General features: G+C 40.9%; 1 protein-coding gene and 1 pseudogene across 2 annotated transcripts in view; one reads left to right on the forward strand and one right to left on the reverse strand.

The window, feature by feature from the left end:
- Positions 1-18298, forward strand: part of NPSR1 (neuropeptide S receptor 1) — a 221313-nt gene that overhangs the window by 83106 nt on the left and 119909 nt on the right. The gene's annotated exons all lie outside the window — the stretch shown is intronic.
- Positions 8852-17175, reverse strand: LOC129534713 (condensin complex subunit 1-like; annotated as a pseudogene).

Here is an 18298-nt window from a genome sequence, read left to right on the forward strand (position 1 = left end):
AAAATTGTTATTCCCCAATATATCTTCTTTCCCAACCTCATTCTTCCTAGGATTCTTGATCTATTGTTTGTCCTGACTGTTATCACTTGCTCCAAGCTGCTGTGGACAATTCCTTTGGCTTTAAATATTTTTAGCAAATGTGGTTCAGGAAGCTCTATGACCCTGGTAATATTCTAAGTTAGGTAAAACAAAGGCACACTTTGCACTGATCCTTCAGGGACCCTGGGAATATTCTAAGTTAGGTAAAACAAAGGCACACTTTGCACTGATCCTTCAGGGAGCTGCCAGACAGGTCAAAACACTCAACCAAAACTCTTCAGGAATAAAGTCTATACTGTCCCCTGTGACATTAGCAAACTAGAACAGTATTTTCATGGCCACCATTACTCTGGGGAAGAGGGGTGACAAGCAGGCAATTTTAAATTCTCTAACACCCTCTTACCACAATGCAGCAGCTTCTTTCTTCATTAAGCTTCCCCTGGTTGTTGTTAGTTTTTCACTGTGTTTCCTAGTTCTGTGAAAGTTGATTCTACCAGTTTTTGCCAGCATTCGTTGCTGGATGTATGGAACCTTAGAGTTCCTTACTCTGCCATTTTTGGCAAAATCAATTGCACCTTTTTTTTAACTTGTCAAATTAGTTGCTTAGATAGTTTATTTTCACTTTCTTCTTCTCTAATATAAGCAGTTAGGAACCATAAGTTTTTCTCAAGGATTTTTTAGTTTCATCATCTCACAAATTATAATGTGCTCTTCTCTCAATCTCTCTCCTTTTTTTTTTTTTTTTTAGGTTTGGGGGTGCATGTGAATGTTTGTTACATAGATAAACTCATGTCACAAGGGTTTGTTGTATAGATTATTTCATCACTTAGATATTAATCCCAGTACCCAATAGTTATCTTTTCTGCTCCTCTCCCTCCTCCCACCCTCCACTTTCAAGTAGACCACAGTGTCTGGTGTCTCCTTCTTTGTGTTCATAAGTTCTCATCATTTAGCTCACACTTGTAAGTGGGAACATGTGGTATTTCGTTTTCTGTTCCTGCATTAGTTTGCTAAGCATAATATCCTCCAGCTTCATCCATGTTCCCACAAAAGACATGATCTCATTCTTTTTATGATTGCGTAGTATCCCATGATGTATATGTACTACATAATCTGTCATTGATGGGCATTTAGGTTGATTCTATGTCTTTGCTCTTGTGAATAGTACTGCAATGAACATTTGTATGCATGTGTCTTTATGGTAGAATGATTTATATTTCTCTGGGTATATATCCAGTAATGGAAATTCTGGGTCAAATGGTAGCCCTGCTTTCATCTCTTTGAATGGCAATACTGCATTCCACAATGGTTTACACTCCCACCAACAGTGTATAATTCTTCCCTTTTCTCTGCAACCTCACCAGCATCTGTTATTTTTTGACTTTTTAGTAATAGCCATTCTGATGGACGTGAGATGGTATTTCACTGTGATTTTGATTTGTATTTCTCTGATAATCAGTGATATTGAGCTTTATTTCATGTGCTTGTTGGCTGCATGTGTCTTCTTTGAAAAGTGTCTGTTCATGTCTTTTGCCCACTTTTTAATGGGGTTGTTTTTCTCTTGTAAATTTGTTTAAGTTTCTTATAAGTGCTAGATATTAAAACTTTGTCAAATGAGAGTTTGAAATATTTTCTTCTATTCTGTAGGGTGTCTTTTTACTCTGTTGATAGTTTCTTTTGCTGCGCAGAAACCCTTAAGTTTAATTAGATCCCACTTGTCAATTGTTGATTTTGTTGTGATGACTTTTGGTATCTTTATCATGAAATCTTTGCCCCTTCCTGTATCCAGGATGGTATTACTTACGCTGTCTTCCGGGTTTTTACAGTTTTGGGTTTTACATTTAAATCTTTAATCCATCTTGAGTTTATTTTTGTATGTGGTGTAAGGAAGGGGTCCAGCTTCCATCTTCTGCCTATGGCTTGCCAGTTATCTCAGCACTATTTATTGAATCAGGCATCTTTTCCCCATGACTTGTTTTCTTTCTCTCTCTCTCTGTCTTCTTCTTTTTTTTTTTTTTTTTTTTTTTTGTAGATGGAGTCTCACTCTGTCACCCAGGCTGGAGTGCAGTGGCATGATCTTGGCTCACTGCAACCTCTGCCTCCTGGGTTCAAGCAATTCTCTGTCTCAGTCTCCTGAGTAGCTGGGATTACAGGCACCCACTACCATGCCTGGCTAATTTTTGTATTTTTAGTACAGACGGGGTTTAACCATCTTGGCCAGGGTGGTCTTGAACTCCTAACCTCGTATCAGCTTTGTTGAAGATTAGATCATGTGTTATTTTCATTACTATCTCATTATGATCAACAAATCTATAATTTTTATTATGATTTCTTTTTGGGCAACTTTTACTTAGAAGTGTGCTTTTTAATTTTCAAAAGTACCAGGCTTGTCTAGTTATATTTTTGTTATCATTTTCTAGCTTACTTTCCTGTATGTTTTAGTTTTTTTGAATCAGATGAAATGACATATGGTCTAATATATAATAAGCTGATACTCTTCTATGTACCCTTGAATACATGTGTTCAGCCGATTTGAGAAGTATTAGTTTGTATGTTTACATCAGGTCAAGTTTGTTTGCTGTGTAGTTAAAATCTGCTCTATCCTTGCTGATTATTATTATGTATTCCATCTTTAAATAAATAAGAGAACTTGCTAAAATCTGAAGTTCTGGTGGTGGATTTATCTTTTTCTCCCATAGTTCTATTATTTTCTTACTTTATTTATTCTAATGGGCTTAGAATTGCTACATCTTCCTGGTGAATTTAACTAGTATTCAATATACAGTATCTCTCTTTATCTCTAGTAATGCTTTTAGCATTAAAAAGATTTTTATCTTACATTGATATCACTACAGAATTTTTCTTAATTAATATTTGTCTGGTATACCATTTTATTGTTGTTTTAAAATTTTATGTTTTTATGTTCTAGGTGCTTCCTTTTTCTTCTTTTTGGAGAGCAAGTCTACATGTGCCTAACCTTGCGTTTGGTAGCAGTGGGCCTCAGGATAAAAGGGGCAGGAAGAGCAGAGGAAATGGGAAGGACCCCAATTTTGCTGGGTGACTTTCTGGCACCTAGCAGGGATTCAACAGATATCCATTGAACTGTCAAAATGAATGCAGATGGCTGGACTTCCTTCTAGTGTTACCCTTGGACTCAGATGAAGTCTCCCCATTCCTTCTTCCTGTTTGAAACACTAGTTGTCCCATTGGGAATCCCTCATCCCCAAGGCCTTCTGCTTATGATGAATAATCAATCAGGTTTGTGATTCAAAACAACATCCATCATCTCTGTAAAACCAGTTCCCCATCCTAAAGCTATGACATTGTTTGACAAGGGTATGTATTATTTAAAACCAGGACTTTGTCATGTTTTCATTATCTGAGTACAGTTGGCCTTTTGTATTCATGGGTTCTGCATTTATGAATTCAACCAATTGTGAATTGAAAATATTCAGAAAAAAATGCATCTATACTGAACATGTTCACACTTTCTCCTTGTCATAATTTTCTAAACAATATAGTATAACAACAATTTATATAGCACTTACATTGTATTAGGAATTAAAAGTAATCTAGAGATAATTTAAGCTAGGTTAATATATTCAAATACAGCATCATTTTATTTCAGGGATTTTGGTATCCATGGAAGGCTATCCATGGAAACCAATAACCCCATATATACAAAGGGACAACTATATTGGCATCCTTTACTGATTATAGAAAATTCCTAGTCACTACCATAGTGCCTCTTTCACATTCTCTTTATTATCTTCTTCTGGAACTCCAGTGGGATTTTTGTTGGACTTTCTCATCCTATTCATTATGCCTCTTCACTTCTCTTTGGTCTATCTCTTTGTCTCTTTCTATTGCTTTTTGAGTAATTTATTTGGTCCAATCATCAAGTTTACTATTTCTCTTTTTATTGGTTCCAACCTTATAATCAACATATTCATTGAGATTCTAACTTTATTACAATTTTTTCATTTCTAAAAGTTCTATTTTGTTCTTATTTAAATTTATCTAGTCAATTAGAGAATTCCTCTTTCATCAAACTTGCAATTTTCTGCTTAATTTCTTTCAATATATTATCTATTAATTTATTTATTTAGAGATAGGGTTTTGCTCTGTCACCAGGGCTGAAGTGCACTGGCATGATCATAGCTCACTGCAGACTTGAACTCCTAGGCCGAAGTCATCCTCCCATCTCAGCCTCCCAAGTAGCTGGAAGTATAGGTGTGCACCACCAAGCCCAGCTAATTTTTTTTTCTGGAGATAGGGTCTCACTCTGTTGCCCAGGCTGGTCTTAAACTCCTGGTCACAAACAGTCCTCCTGCCTTGGTCTCCCAAATTGCTGGGATTACAGGTGTGAGCCACCATCTCCGGCCTATTTTTAAATATTATGTAATACTGTTTATCTGATATTCCCAATATATGCAATCTTTGCACATCTGATTTCTGTGTGTACACAGGTGTTTATGTTTATACATTTGAGTTTTCCAAAAGCCATAGTACACTCACGAGAAAATGAAAGTGAAAAGACAAATACAATCTTAGTATTAATTATAAAAATAGTTTTTGCCTAATGGATTCAGAGTCTTAGTGACCCTCAGAGGTCCTCAGACTACACACTCAGAACCACTTCACTAAAGCATCCATCGATACAATCAGTTATTTCTTTCCTATGCCTCCAAAATGTTTCTACCTCGATACCAACCTTGGAAAAATTGAGAAAATGAAAGCTCAAATTATTTTCCATGGAGCTTAATTTTCTCTGGAATTCTGATCAAAAAAGATGGTAAGCAATAAAAGAATCAAATGTAGCTGTATTCAGTAGTCCTCCCTTATCCATAGTTTCACTTTCTATGGTTTCAGTTAATAGTGCAGTAGAGTAAGATATTTTGAGAGAGAATGACCCCATATTCACATAACTTTTATTACAGCATATATTTATCATTATCATATGGTATCAGTATATTACTGTTGTTCATTTCTGTATGTGCCTGATTTATAAATTAAATTTTATCATAGTTATGTATGTAGTTATAAGAGAAAACATGGTATATACAGAGTTCAGTACTATCTGCAGTTGGAACTCTTCAAACATATCCCTCACAGATAAGGGGAGACCTGCTGTAATATTTTTGCTTCTTAACCAAGTGTTCTCCCTCCACCCATCCCTGTCTTAGCATTTCTATCATTACATAATTCTCTATTTGGAAAACTGTATCATGAGGTTTTTACTGCCACAATGCAGGTTAATTAGGAAATGAGAAAAACAAAGTAGCCTATTTCTTGGTCTTGAGTTTCAAGTGATTTAGAAGGAAAAATGAAAACCAGGCTACCTGGATCCAAGAATGGGAAAGAGTGAGGAGTATGCAGGGAGGAGGAGACAAGAGCTTAAACATGGAGGCATTTCTGGCCGGGTGCGGTGACTCTTGCCTGTAATCCCAGCACTTTGGGAGGCCGAGGCAGGTGGATCACGAGGCCAAGAGATCAAGACCATTCTGGCCAACGTGGTGAAACCCCGTGTCTATTAAAAATACAAAAATTAGCTGTGCATGGTGGAACACACCTGCAGTCCTAGCTACTCAGGAGGCTGAGGCAGGGGAGTCACTTGAACCTGGGAGGTGGAGGTTGCAGTGAGCCGAGACTGCGCCACTGCACTCCAGCCTGGCGACAGAGCAAGACTCCACCAAAAAAAAAAAAAAAAAAGAGGCATTTCTAAGAGAGAGACCTTAACCCTAAGGCAGACACTGAAGAGGATTTGGGGCATGAAATAGGAGCTATAGGTTGGAGAACATCACAAGCAAGGGCATCTGTAACCCACCCTACCCACTTTCTCAAGAGACAGTCCAGAGAGCGAGTAAGGCACAGGGGCCCTCTTCTGCATATTGAAAGTGAGAAGAAATGCCTATGCGAGTGTCTAGGCAGAGAGCTTGAAACAGCCACTTGTGGGTCTCTGCACCTGCAGCCTGGTGCAAGGAGCAGAAGAACATACTTATTCTGTGCAACAAGAGCCATGCCTTTGTGACAAAGCCTGTGGCCCAAGGAGGCCCTGCATTTGGAACAAGGAGGCACCACTTTGATCTGCTGACAGCTAAGTGCAAGGTGGAATCAGAGATATCTTAATAGATGCCAATGATAAGAGATGATACCAAGAACCAGGCATCTTAGACACACACACACATACACACACACACACACGTGCGTGAGTGCCCGCGCACGCATGTGACTGGATACTGCATGAGTTTTCTAAAGCTTAAGGATGACTACAAGGACAAAGAGTAAACACTTAATTGACTGCAATTAAGTTTTTGATATCCAGCAGAGTAGGAGTTTTTACTAGCAATTAACTTCAGTTTTAGAACACGACAAATCTTATTTTTATTATACTACTACAAACAAATATATAATGAATGCTCAGATTCCAGGACCCTATACCTGGGGTGATGGGTGGGACGAGTTAAAGAAGGGATCTGGACACTGCTGCCTCTCTGCCTTCTTTATAATGGGGACCGTATCACAAATGAGGCTCACTGTGGTTCCAGTCATGTTTACTGTGCAGCAAGGCTTTTGGCCAGAGAACATAATTGACATGCATAGAGCTGGAGCTCTTGCCACCTCACAGCAAAAGGGCCTCTAATTCAGAGAAAAAGGAGTTGGACCTCTGCCAGTCATGTACCTGTTATGCTTTCATATAGGCATCAGTTAGACCCTGATCTCAGTCTGACAAACCAGAAAATATAAAACCATCAGGATCAAGGCATACTTTTTACTGGGAGTGTTAGCCTGGTAATGGAGAGGAATGTTATTGCTCTAAGCATTCACGTAATATCTATTGATCAAACCTCTGTGAAGCTGCTATTCTTCATGCCAGCGTCTGGCGGCAAGGGAGGACTATTTCAGGTCTCACCATCACAGCCACTTCACACTCAGGCCATGCCACAGTCACCAGCACAGCTTGGGATTGGGGCAGGAAGTCCCCAGGGTGACCAGACAGAAAGCAGCCTCAGGAGGGGGCCAGAGCATGAGACTAGGGGTGGTGGCAGCTGGGTTTTATTTACTCTGGGCTGTGTGACCTTGGGCAAGCTGCCAGCCCATTCTATTCCTCTCTGCATGCCATACAACCTGGAATTCCTACATTACTGAGTCACTCCTGGGCCAAGGTTTGATGTCCCTATTAAAATGCTGTTGAGAGAGTAAGTGGCTTCAGTCACTAGCCCTGGAGAACGAGTTCACCAGTTTGATTTGTTTACAACTGAGAACTCTTTGAGTTTGTGTGTGTGAGGTGCTGGGGGAGCAGGTGGAAGAGGCTTTGCTGGAGTGGGGGAAATATCCTGCCTGGGAGTGGGATTGGGGGAAGGGGGCATATTTGTCAATCACAATAGAATCCTAGACACGTATGTCTGGGAGGCATAGCATAGGCCATTGTATTCATCTTCCCCCCAGTACCTGAATCTCTGACCAATGGAACTGAGGATCTTTACTTAATAACCTCTAGTGATGGGATAATCACCTCCTTCTAAGGCAAGCTACTTGGAAACTCTAAGATATTACTGAGAAAAGACCCTGAGCCCAGCCTTGAATTAGTCCAAAGTCTAATGCTTCTCCCAGGTGACAGCCCTTGAAAGACTGTGTGACAGGCGCCATGCCCCCTGAATGGTCTCTTCTCCCAAATAAATAATACCTGATTCTCCCTCTGCAATGTTCATGACCCAAACAAAGCTGAGCCTCTGTGTGGCCACTCTCAGTTTGATGTTGTACCCCAAACCTTCAACCTCAGTCTTAATGCCTGGGAATGGGGGAATGTGTGGAAAATGGCATGAAACACAGTACACAGCAAAATGTCTTAACATTTCTCTTGATTCTCTAGCTCCTTATCCCTTTTCTTAAAAATCTCTTTCTAAATCTTTCAAGGATAAAGGGAAGGGGGTAGAAAGGGGAAGTGAGGAGATGTAAAGGAAGATGTTCATTACTGGGAGCCTATAATGTTCCAAACACGTGGGACATTTAATCTTCACAAAGTAAATATACCCACCCTAATTTTATAAGGTAGAAACTAAGACCCAAGATATCTAAGTAAGTTGCCCAAAGTCACAAAGCAATTACTTGGCAAACAATTGATTCAGATAATGACTATATCATAGGCCAAGCCCAATTACACTCAGAATAATTCACATCTTCCTGAGAGGCAAGCCCTGGGGGCCCAAGAGGGGGTTGTTGAATAAGGGCAGAAAGTACAAGGGAGACAAGTTGCCAATCACAGCTTGGCCCTGATTATTGTAATAACTGATACAATTAAAGTTCAATTTCATATCCTTAGAAGGTTTCCTTCATATTCCAAGGCTGATGAGAAATTCCCATTCTAAGAATGGGGATCTGTTGAATGTTTTAAATTCAGGCGCTTAATTAAATCTTTTAAGATGACTCTTTCTGTGTTTGCCCTTAGTCTTTTATTTCTATCCAATATTGTTCCTGGACCAAATAGGGTCGGGCTGCTGTTTCTTGTAGCCCAATAATGAGATGCAGATGAACTGGGGAGGAAGAGAGTTTTTTTTTAAGTATATAAAAACATTTATTCATTAGAAAACAAGGAGACTGGCAAACATATATTCCAAAGTGAAAGCAGCTCAATGCAGTTCAGTTAGGCTAATTTAAGAGAAAGGCCTTGCATTTTAAAGATCGTGTATATATATTTTTTTTTCCAAAAAAGGAGACAGGCAAATATTTTACAAGGGGAACAGAATTAGAATTCTAGGTCACCCTACAAGCCACCCTGCACAGGGAGGACAGGAACAGGCAAGATGACTTCTCAGGATCTGTGCCTGCGAGGTGATGCTCTGAGAATGGGGGTTATTTTCTTGGGTGTCCTATCTTCTGTCATCTAGGCTAAAAAATCTTCCTCACATGACTCATCACTTGAGAAGACAACTTTGGGTTTCTTTTCGGAAGGTCGCTGCTGGGTGTTCGGATGCCGATGGGTAGTACGACGGGGCTCTGGTGTGACGAAGTCATTGTCTGAGGCTGCAGAAGCCAGAGGCTGGTGCCTGCAAACAGTGGATGGTTTCTTGGCTGTTGGGGCTCTCTGGCTACCTGCTTGGTTAATCTCAAGCTCCTCAATCCCATCCAAACCTCTGGCATGACAGGCCTGAAGCTTTTGCTCAAATTCATCTATTATAGCCTTGCCCTCAGGCTTGGCCCCATGTTGCAGCTTGCCCACAACTGATAAAAAAGCACTCAAGATGGACTCATCTGACAGTTTATCTCCAAAACAGTCAAAATTGCCAAGCATCTTGCAAAGGCCTTGCTCTGTGAGGGGCAGCTGTGACACACAGTAGGCCAGGTCCTGCTGCACCTGCTCAGTTTAGGCTGTGTGGAACCGCTGACACAGCTTTTCCACCAGGCTTTGTCTGCTTGTCTTTGGTGATGATGTAGGAGAAGAACTGCTTCATAATGGTGTGAAAAGGCACTTCCTCCACCCCCAGCTCGGGGTCTGACAGGTGGCTGATGATATCTGGAAGGAGATTATAGATTGCATTGCCCTTGTGGAAGAGCTCGTTGAAGAACTTCTTGGCCAGGGCAGCAATTTGAGACTCAGGGTTGATGAGCAGCACGGCCATCTCACTCACCTGCCCCTTTATCTTCACCATGTCCTTGAGGATCAGGTGGAGTCATCACCAGCCCCACTGTTTTCCACACTGGCTGAGCAGGGTCCCGAAGGTGAGCATATAGATGAGGAGTCCAGGGGTCCACCAGATTGGGAAAGTGGATGGCCAGATCCCCAGTGGCAACCATGAGATTAGACCGGACAATGGGAAGTGGAGACTTTTCTAGCATGGTGAACAGAAGATGAGGCTGGGAGTTGCAGAAAGTGGCACTGATCATGCAGAACTTGCCAAGGGTAGGTGAAGCAGCTACAGAGAGGTCTGGGTTGCTATAGAGGCCTGAGTTGTTGCAGACTTTAAGCAAGAGTGGAACAAAGGCAGCCAGTGTCTGTTTGCCATCCAACAGTTCCATCTTGCAGAAGCTGCGGATTAGTTCTGCCTCCGTGTCATCTGCTGCCCCAACCAGCCCCAGCTCCTCCTCCATGGTGGTCTCAAAACTTGTATTCTTCTCCTTGGGATCTTTGGTCTTGTGCTCCTGTTCTTCCCGGAGAACTCGGCGCTGACAGAGCTCTCCACTCACTGCCTGCTCCAAGTGGACCAGCTGCTGCAGAGCTACATCCCCAGCCAGGGACAGGAGGTTCATCAACAGGAAAGTGGGGAGCATTGTGGGAGACTCCTTCAGGTCCCCCTGACTGGTTCTCTTCTCTTCTAGCTTCTCCAGGGCCTGTTTTGCACAGCCCTGCCATATCTGGGCACAGGTCACTTTGGGACTCTCTGCCAGTTGGTAAATGAGGGTCACTGCCACCTCTTTGAATGGGATCCAGAGTGGGTCTGGTGGACAAAGCCTTTGGGAACTGTCTCCCGCAGTCGCTCAAACAACCTGTGTTCCTGAGGCAACTGGAAGTGGGGGTGACGTTTGCCCAGAGGTCTTTCTACTGTCAGAGATGTTGGCAATGGCATGGCACACCTGCTGGGCCAGCTGGTAGTCCTGTGGAAACTTTGGAAGAGAGTTTTATTTTCTGCAACCGGTGACGGGGAGAAGGCCTGGAAATTATTGCCAGACCAACTTAAAATTACAAAGTTTTCCAGAGCTTATATACCTTCCAAACTATATGTCTACGTGTAAGGTATGCATTCATCTAAAGATATAAACGGTTAACTTCTTTTAACCTATAACCAAGGTCTGAGTCCTGAAGACCTTCCTCTGGAGCCTCAGTAAATTTACTTAATCTAAATGGGTCCAGGTGCTGGGGGGATTACCCTTATCTTGTCTCCCGCTAAATTACAGAGGTTTGGGGAGTTCCTTCAGACCTCCAATAAACTTGTTTGTGGAGGCCTAGGGAGCTTCTTTAGACCCCCAGTGAAACTTGTTTAATCCTAAATGGGTCCTGTTAAGAATTCCTTTGTTACTTTGTCATGCCTTAAGTCCCAGGAAAGGCCTAGGTAAAACTCTTGATGGGCTTTTGTCACATTCCAGCCTTCGTACAAGGGCACTGGCTTTTAATATTTAACTTAACCACTCAGTCAGTACTGAAAGAGTTGTCAGTGACACCTGGCCTGCCACAACTATGAGTGTCCAGAATTTTACTAGATGTCTGGGGGAAGGGGAATGAGAAGCCTGAATTAGGAATCTTCTCCACGAGTCTCTCACAATCTAGTTGGAAAGACTAGTAAACTCAATGACATATTAAATGATAAGTAAATGACAACCTGTGGTCCTTACTTCATGCCTTTGCACACACTGCTCTCTCTACCTGGATGCCCTTCTCTCACCTGATCTCTCCAGCAAAGCACTACTCATTCCTCAAGACACAAAGCTGAACAGGCACTCTGTGAAGCCTGCCTAGTCCACTTGGTTCCTTCCCAGAAGATTTTGCCAATCATCCCTCTTTTGGACAAATATCGTGCAACACTGTATTTTAATTATTTCCCAACTCCCTGAAACACTAGAATGTGAGCAATTTGAAGACAGGAATGGAGTTTCCTTCCTTGCATTCTCAGCACATGGCATTGTGTCTGAAACCAAATAGTCAGCAATCAATAGTAATTGATGAGTGTTTAAAGAAGCACTACAGGAAGTGGCACAAATCAGGGTCCTCCAGTGCAACACGATGGGGACTTCACAGAGTGGGTGGAGCTTGTATTGGGCCTTAGCGGATGACTAACATTTGGAGATGCTGATGCTGCCAAAAGTAGAAAGATCAGGAGGAATAAAAGGCCAGAAATACGAGACTGTCTTCCCTAGTGTTTCATGGTGGTCCTAGATTCAAATATCCCATCATGTCACAACTTTGAAATGAGGAAAATACTTTCACCAGGAAGATGAATGCTATTCTGAATTACAAACCCAGGTGAGTGCTCATGAAGAACAGAAGACCAGCCAGGTGTGGTGGTGCATGCCTGTAGTCCCAGCTATTCAGGAGGCTGAGGTGGGAGTATCACTTGAGCCCAGGAGCTCATAGTGCGCTATGTGGATTGGATGTTTGTAGTAAGTTTGGCATCAGTATGGTTACCCCTATCCCAGGAGCAGGTGACCACTAGATTGCCTAAGGAAGCATGAACCAGCCCAAGTTGGAAACAGAGCAGGTCAAAATTCCCATGCTGATCAGCAGTGGGATTATGCCAGTGAACAGCCACTGCACTACAATGTGAGCAACATAAAGAGATGCCCCTGCCCAAAAAAACAAAGAAGGAAACCTGCAATCCGAGCACTTTGGGAGGAAGGAGGATTGCTTGAAGCCAGGAGTCCAAGACCAGCCAGGGCAACATGGCGAGACCCTGTCTCTACAAAAATAAAAATAAATTAAACATAAATAAAAAATTCTAAATGAATTTTAAAAAGAAAGAAAAAATAATAGAAGGCTTTGGGGATCAGGGCAGCCCAAAGGGATTCCTGGAGTTTCAAACACAAAATAGGCATGAGAGACTTAATCTGGATGTCAGACCAACACTAGAAGAAAACCTGGACATTTTGAAGCCCTTAAATTCATAAAACTTTGACAGTTTCATGAACATTTGTTGAAACCTTGCCATGTCCAAGAAGGTCACCTAGGATCAGAACTTCCACCCATCTCCTCTTCTCCCCCTGTCCTTTTCTGAGGTCTACACCCCCTTTGTAGTAGGTGGTCAACTGGACATAGGACTAGGTTTATCAAAACTTGCTCTCAGGAAATAAAAATAAGACAAGAAATACAATATACACAAGAACACATGTTCTTGTACCTCAGTCTCTGAATAGCCTGTCTCTAGACTCTGTTTGATGTAAGAGTGGTTGCTTCTGAGAAAAGAACTGAGTGACTAACAATTGTTGGAGAAGGGTGCCTTTCTTAATTTTAGTTTTTATTATTTTTATTGAAGTATGAAATTCAATCTGGTGCACGCAAGTATCAGCTGATGAATTTTCACAAACAGAAGATACCAGTGTAACTAGCACCCAAATCAAGAAATGTTACCATCTGCCTCTATGCCCCCTCCTACCAATTCCCAGTACCACCTCTTTCCCCCACCAAGAGTAAGCCCTGAGGCCCAGACAGGCTTCACCTAATTTTATATTTTATTTTTTCTTTTTATGAACAGCTTTATTAAAATATTCACATAACAATACAGTTCACCCATTAAAAGTATAAAACTGAGTGGCTTTTAATATATTCACAGATATGTATAACCATCACCAAAGTCAATTTTAAAATATTTTCATCACCTCAAAAAGAAGGCAAATACCTTTTAGCTATAACTCCCACCTCACATCCTCCGTAACCCTAGCCAACTGCCAATCTACTTCCTATGTCTATGAAATTGCCAATTCTCTACATTTCATATAAATGGAATCATGTAATATATTATCTTTTGTGATTGGTTTATTTCACTTAACACTTTCAAGGTTCATTTTTGTTGTAGCACATATCCATATTTCATTTTTTATGGCTAAATAATATTCTATCATATGGATATAGCACATTTTGTTTATCCGTTCATCAGTTGATGATTATTTCAGTGGTTTTTACCTTTTGGCTCTTAGGAATAAAATGCTGCTATAAACATTCATGTACAACTTTCTGTGTGGACAGTTTTTTCTCTTGGGTATGTAACTAGAAGCAGAATTGCTGGGTCATATGGTAACACTGTGGTTAACATTCTAAGCAACTACAGTTTTATATTCCCACCAGCAGTGTACAAAGGTTTCAATTCCTCCTCATCCTCACCAACATTTGTTGTTTGGGGATTGTTCATTACAAATACATGAAACAGTGGTTACCAGAGTCAGTCAGGGTGGGAGGGAGGAATGCAGAGATTTAGGTCAAGGATACAAAGTAGCAAATATGTAGAACGATTTAATTCCTTACATAAATAGAACCTTACAGTATGTGTGCTTTTGTTTCTGACTTATTTTGCTCAGCATTAGATTCAGGAGATTCATCAACATTGCTGCATATAGTTGCAGACAGTTTACTATCCTTATTGAATGGTGTTCTACTGTGTGAACATACTGCAGTTGATTTTTTCATTCCACTAGTGGTGGGCATTTGGGTCATTTCCAGTTTAGGGCTACTATGAATACTGCTGCCTTGAACAGTCCAGGCTACATCATTTTGTGAGCTGCTTATTTTTATTATTTGTGCTACCTGAATTTTGTATTATGTGCACATATTACTTTTTCTAAATGTCCTAAAAACACCTTTAAGGGCTTTTAAACTAGGATCAGAAACTTAGCTCCTTCCCTACTGACAAGTAGGCAGAAAAAAAATAATAGTAATAGCTGGTATTTACTGAATGCTCATTGAGCCACCTCTTCAGGGAAAAAATCTTTTCATATATGTTTGCATTTAATCCTCCAAATTACTCAAAGCCATAGGTATTCTCATTATGCCCATGTTAGACCTGCAGAAACTGAGACCGAAGGAGGTTAAATAACTTGTGCAAAACCATACAACTAGCAAGTAGGGAATCACAGCACAAATACAGGTCTCTGACTATAAAGCCTGGGCATTCACCCTCCAATTACACAGCCTCTGATTACACTCAGCTGGGAGTTCAGGGAGCCTGCTAGACATGGGGAGGAGAAGCTGAAATGAGAGCACCTGAAACTGCCAGCTCAGTCCAGCTCAACAGCTCGGATTGTTCTCCCCACCGCCCCCCTACTTCCTGTCCTAATTAATCAAATGCTCTTGAACATGAAAGAGAGTGAGATTGGATTTTTGTTAAGATGAAAGAAAGGAATCTGTTCCCATCTGGCACCTTCAAAACTCTCCTATTCAAGCCAGCAGGGAGCATTTATGCAACCTAAATGGCAGTTTAATAATTCCCCAAGAATGCCAGGAGATTAAGCAATGTCACAACCCATCTGGATCCACCAGCACTTGAGAATAATGGAAAGAGCAGGGGTCTAAGGTCTAGGGCAGGGGTCAACCAAATTTCTCTGTAAAGGCCCAGATATTAAATATTTTAGGCTTTGCAGGTCCTATGATCTCTGTGTCAACTACCCAACTCTGGCATTGTAACATGAAAGCAGCCATGAGCAAACAGGCATGGCTGTGTAACTAAAACTTCATTTATGGCACAGATATGTGAATTTCATATAATTTTCATGTGCCCGGGCATATATTTCTTTTTTAAAAAATATTTTTTAACCAGTAAAATATGTAAAAGTTATTCTTAGTTTGAAAGCTGCACAAAAATAGAGGACAAAGTCTAGAGACCTGAATTCAAATCCTCTCTCTACCATTTGTTATTTCTGTGGCTTTCGACATACTACTTACATTCACTAAGCTTCATTTCTCTCTTGAGAAAATGAGCAGAGCAGGTGCCATGCATTCAGGGCCTCCCTTGTGGCTGGCACTGAGCCACATGCTTTACATGCTTTACTGAATTAAATCCTACAATAACCACAAAAGGCTGAAATTATACGATTGCCTTCTTCAGATAGTTACGATGATTAAGAAATTATATCTATAATTGTGCCTGAGTTGGCCTCCATAGTTCATTGAGTTTGATGCTTCCTGTTGTACACAAAAATTGCCATGTTGGTTCGATGAGAGCATGCCTGCTTTTTCTAATACCTGTGGTGATTTGAGTACCTATATTTGTATTGCACTTAGAGTGAATAATTATCTAATTATATTATTCTATTTAATTACAATTGCATCAAGCTCCAATAAACAATCCAAATTTCACTGAACTGAAAGTTGAGTGCACACTTTGAATAGTCACTCCTATTAGGTTGGTGCAAAAGTAATTGCCATTACTTTTAGTAGCAAAAACAGCAATTACTTTCGCACCAACCTAATATATATGTGCACAGTAGGCAGTTTGGCTCAGGTACACTTATTCAAAACATTGCATTAAGTAAGATAATACATGTTAAATACCTAGCACACAGCCTCGGATGCAGGTGTCGGCCAGTGTTTGTTCCCCACTTCCTTAGTGACAAAGATTAGGCTTAGCTACATTTTGGGAAAGGTGAGTGCCACCAGAAAGATGAGGCCAAGGCCTTATCAGACACACTGGAACACAGCCTTCCCAAGGAATAAATCCAAAATATTTTGTGTATGAGTTCTGGCTCTGAAGCCCAGCCTGTTCTTACACTGACCCCCCAGTTTCTGCCTTGATCAGCCACCCACTAGGCTGGGCATTGCTTCCTCTCACTCTGCTATCTAGTGACCCAACCTCGGCCCAACCCTCCAGCTTTCTTCTGGCCATGCGACTGTTCTGCTAGTCTGCTCCGCATATCTGCTCCTACCTTCCGATGCCTCCTCTGAGCTTTGGCTCCATTCCCCACTCAGCACAAACAACTTACTTTCCCCCTGTATGGGGTACAACAGCTCAGACTCTTCTAGAGGTCTAATCCTGGACACCTCGTTTGCTTTATAAGCACAATCTGGAAAGAAGAGTTTCATTGCTCAGAGCCCCTCAGGAAGCAGAAGAGTAGAGTGGTGAAGAGAGCATTCATCCTCTGGAATGACCATAACTGGTGTTTCAATCCCAGCTCCCCTCCATACTAATACTTGGGTGAGTTACTCACCAGGTCTATGCTTCAGTTTCTTCATCTGTAAAATGGAGGTTGTAAAAATATCATCTACCCCATAGGGTTATGGTGATGATTAAATTAGTTCTTCTATAGAAAGTGCCTGCAGCAGTGGTTAGCATGTGGTAGCCACTTTGTATGTGTTATCTGTTATGTCTGTTTGCTCTTACTAACATCTATATTTCTGAGTCCTAGACCTCCCCGGAGAGTGTGAAGTTCATGGTGTTTCATGGGAACAGATGTAAGCCCACTTGCTGAATCTCTCTCTGAGCTAATAATTAACAAATACATTGCACAGTAGCTTACCAGGAAAGCCTATACTGGTCTGAACAAGAAGAAACTTGCTGAACAATTCTAAAGCTCACTTCTCAATATAACAGCAGCCCTTGCTCAACATGTTTCCCATATCTTCAGTACCGTGCAGAGGTCACAGCCATCATATTCTGCCAGCTCTTCCCCTATGGGTTGAGCAACTATATAATGTGTCTTCCCAACCAGGATATTTTTCATTTTTAGCTTCTTGTTTTGACATAATTTCAGGTTTACAGAAAATCTTCAAGAGTAGTACAAATACCCCCACGTACCCTGTACACATATTCCTGAAATGTTAATATTTTTCATATTTGCTTTATCATTTCCTCTATCAGTCTATCTATAATGCCTACCTATCTACCTATCCATCCATCTAAAAATGTCCCAAGTAATCAGCAAACCTGCTTTAAATGTCACCAATTATCCCAAGAACATCCTTTTTAGCACAAAAAAACCCTGAATCATGTATTGTATTCAGTTGCCATGTACGTTTAGTGTTCTTTAACTTAGAACAGTTCCTTGGTCTTTCTTTGTATCTTATGACATCAACATTTTTAAATAGCATAGGTTAGATATTTTGTGGATTTTCTCTCACTTTGGGTTTGTGTGATGTTTCCTTCTGAATAGATTAAGGTTATATGCTTTTGAGAGTTATACACCAGGAATGATGCTTTGTTCCTCTTAGTATATAGTATCAGCAGACACAGTATATCAATTTGTCCCATTACTAGTGATGTTATTGTCAGATTTCTCCACTGTAAAGATACTATTTTTCCTTTTGCAACTGACAAGTATTTTAAGAGTACATAGCCATCCTGATACTCCTTAAACTTTCACTCACAGCACTTACCATACAGTGTAGATTCCTGTCTGAATCAATGCTATAAAGGTTTCCAAATGATGATTTTCTAATTTCATTATTTCTTCTATACTTATTAGCAGTCTCTCTACTTTAAGGAAGAAATTTCCCTTCTCTCCCATTTTTAAATTTACATCATAGGTTCTTCTTTTATTCTGTGGGTTATAATTTGTTGCCATAGTTATTTCTTTTTATGCCTAGATTGCTGACCGGGGTCAGGAAGAGCCCTACAATTTGGTGCGTGTTTCTGTTGACATGTTTCTCAGCATTTTTGGGCATGTCCTCACTTGCCAGCACAACATGATGTTCCAGGCTTATCTTGTCCTTTTCCCAGCCCCAGGCCGGGAATCAGCCATCTCCAATGAGCCGAGTAAACCAGGGCATATTTAAGAGAAAGGGCCACAGGCACAATCATGGCGGGTATAAACTGGAACTGACCTAGAAATGCTGGGTCGTATTCCC

This window comes from Gorilla gorilla, chromosome 6 (genome assembly GCF_029281585.2).
Source record: "Gorilla gorilla gorilla isolate KB3781 chromosome 6, NHGRI_mGorGor1-v2.1_pri, whole genome shotgun sequence".
Taxonomy (NCBI): domain Eukaryota; kingdom Metazoa; phylum Chordata; class Mammalia; order Primates; family Hominidae; genus Gorilla; species Gorilla gorilla.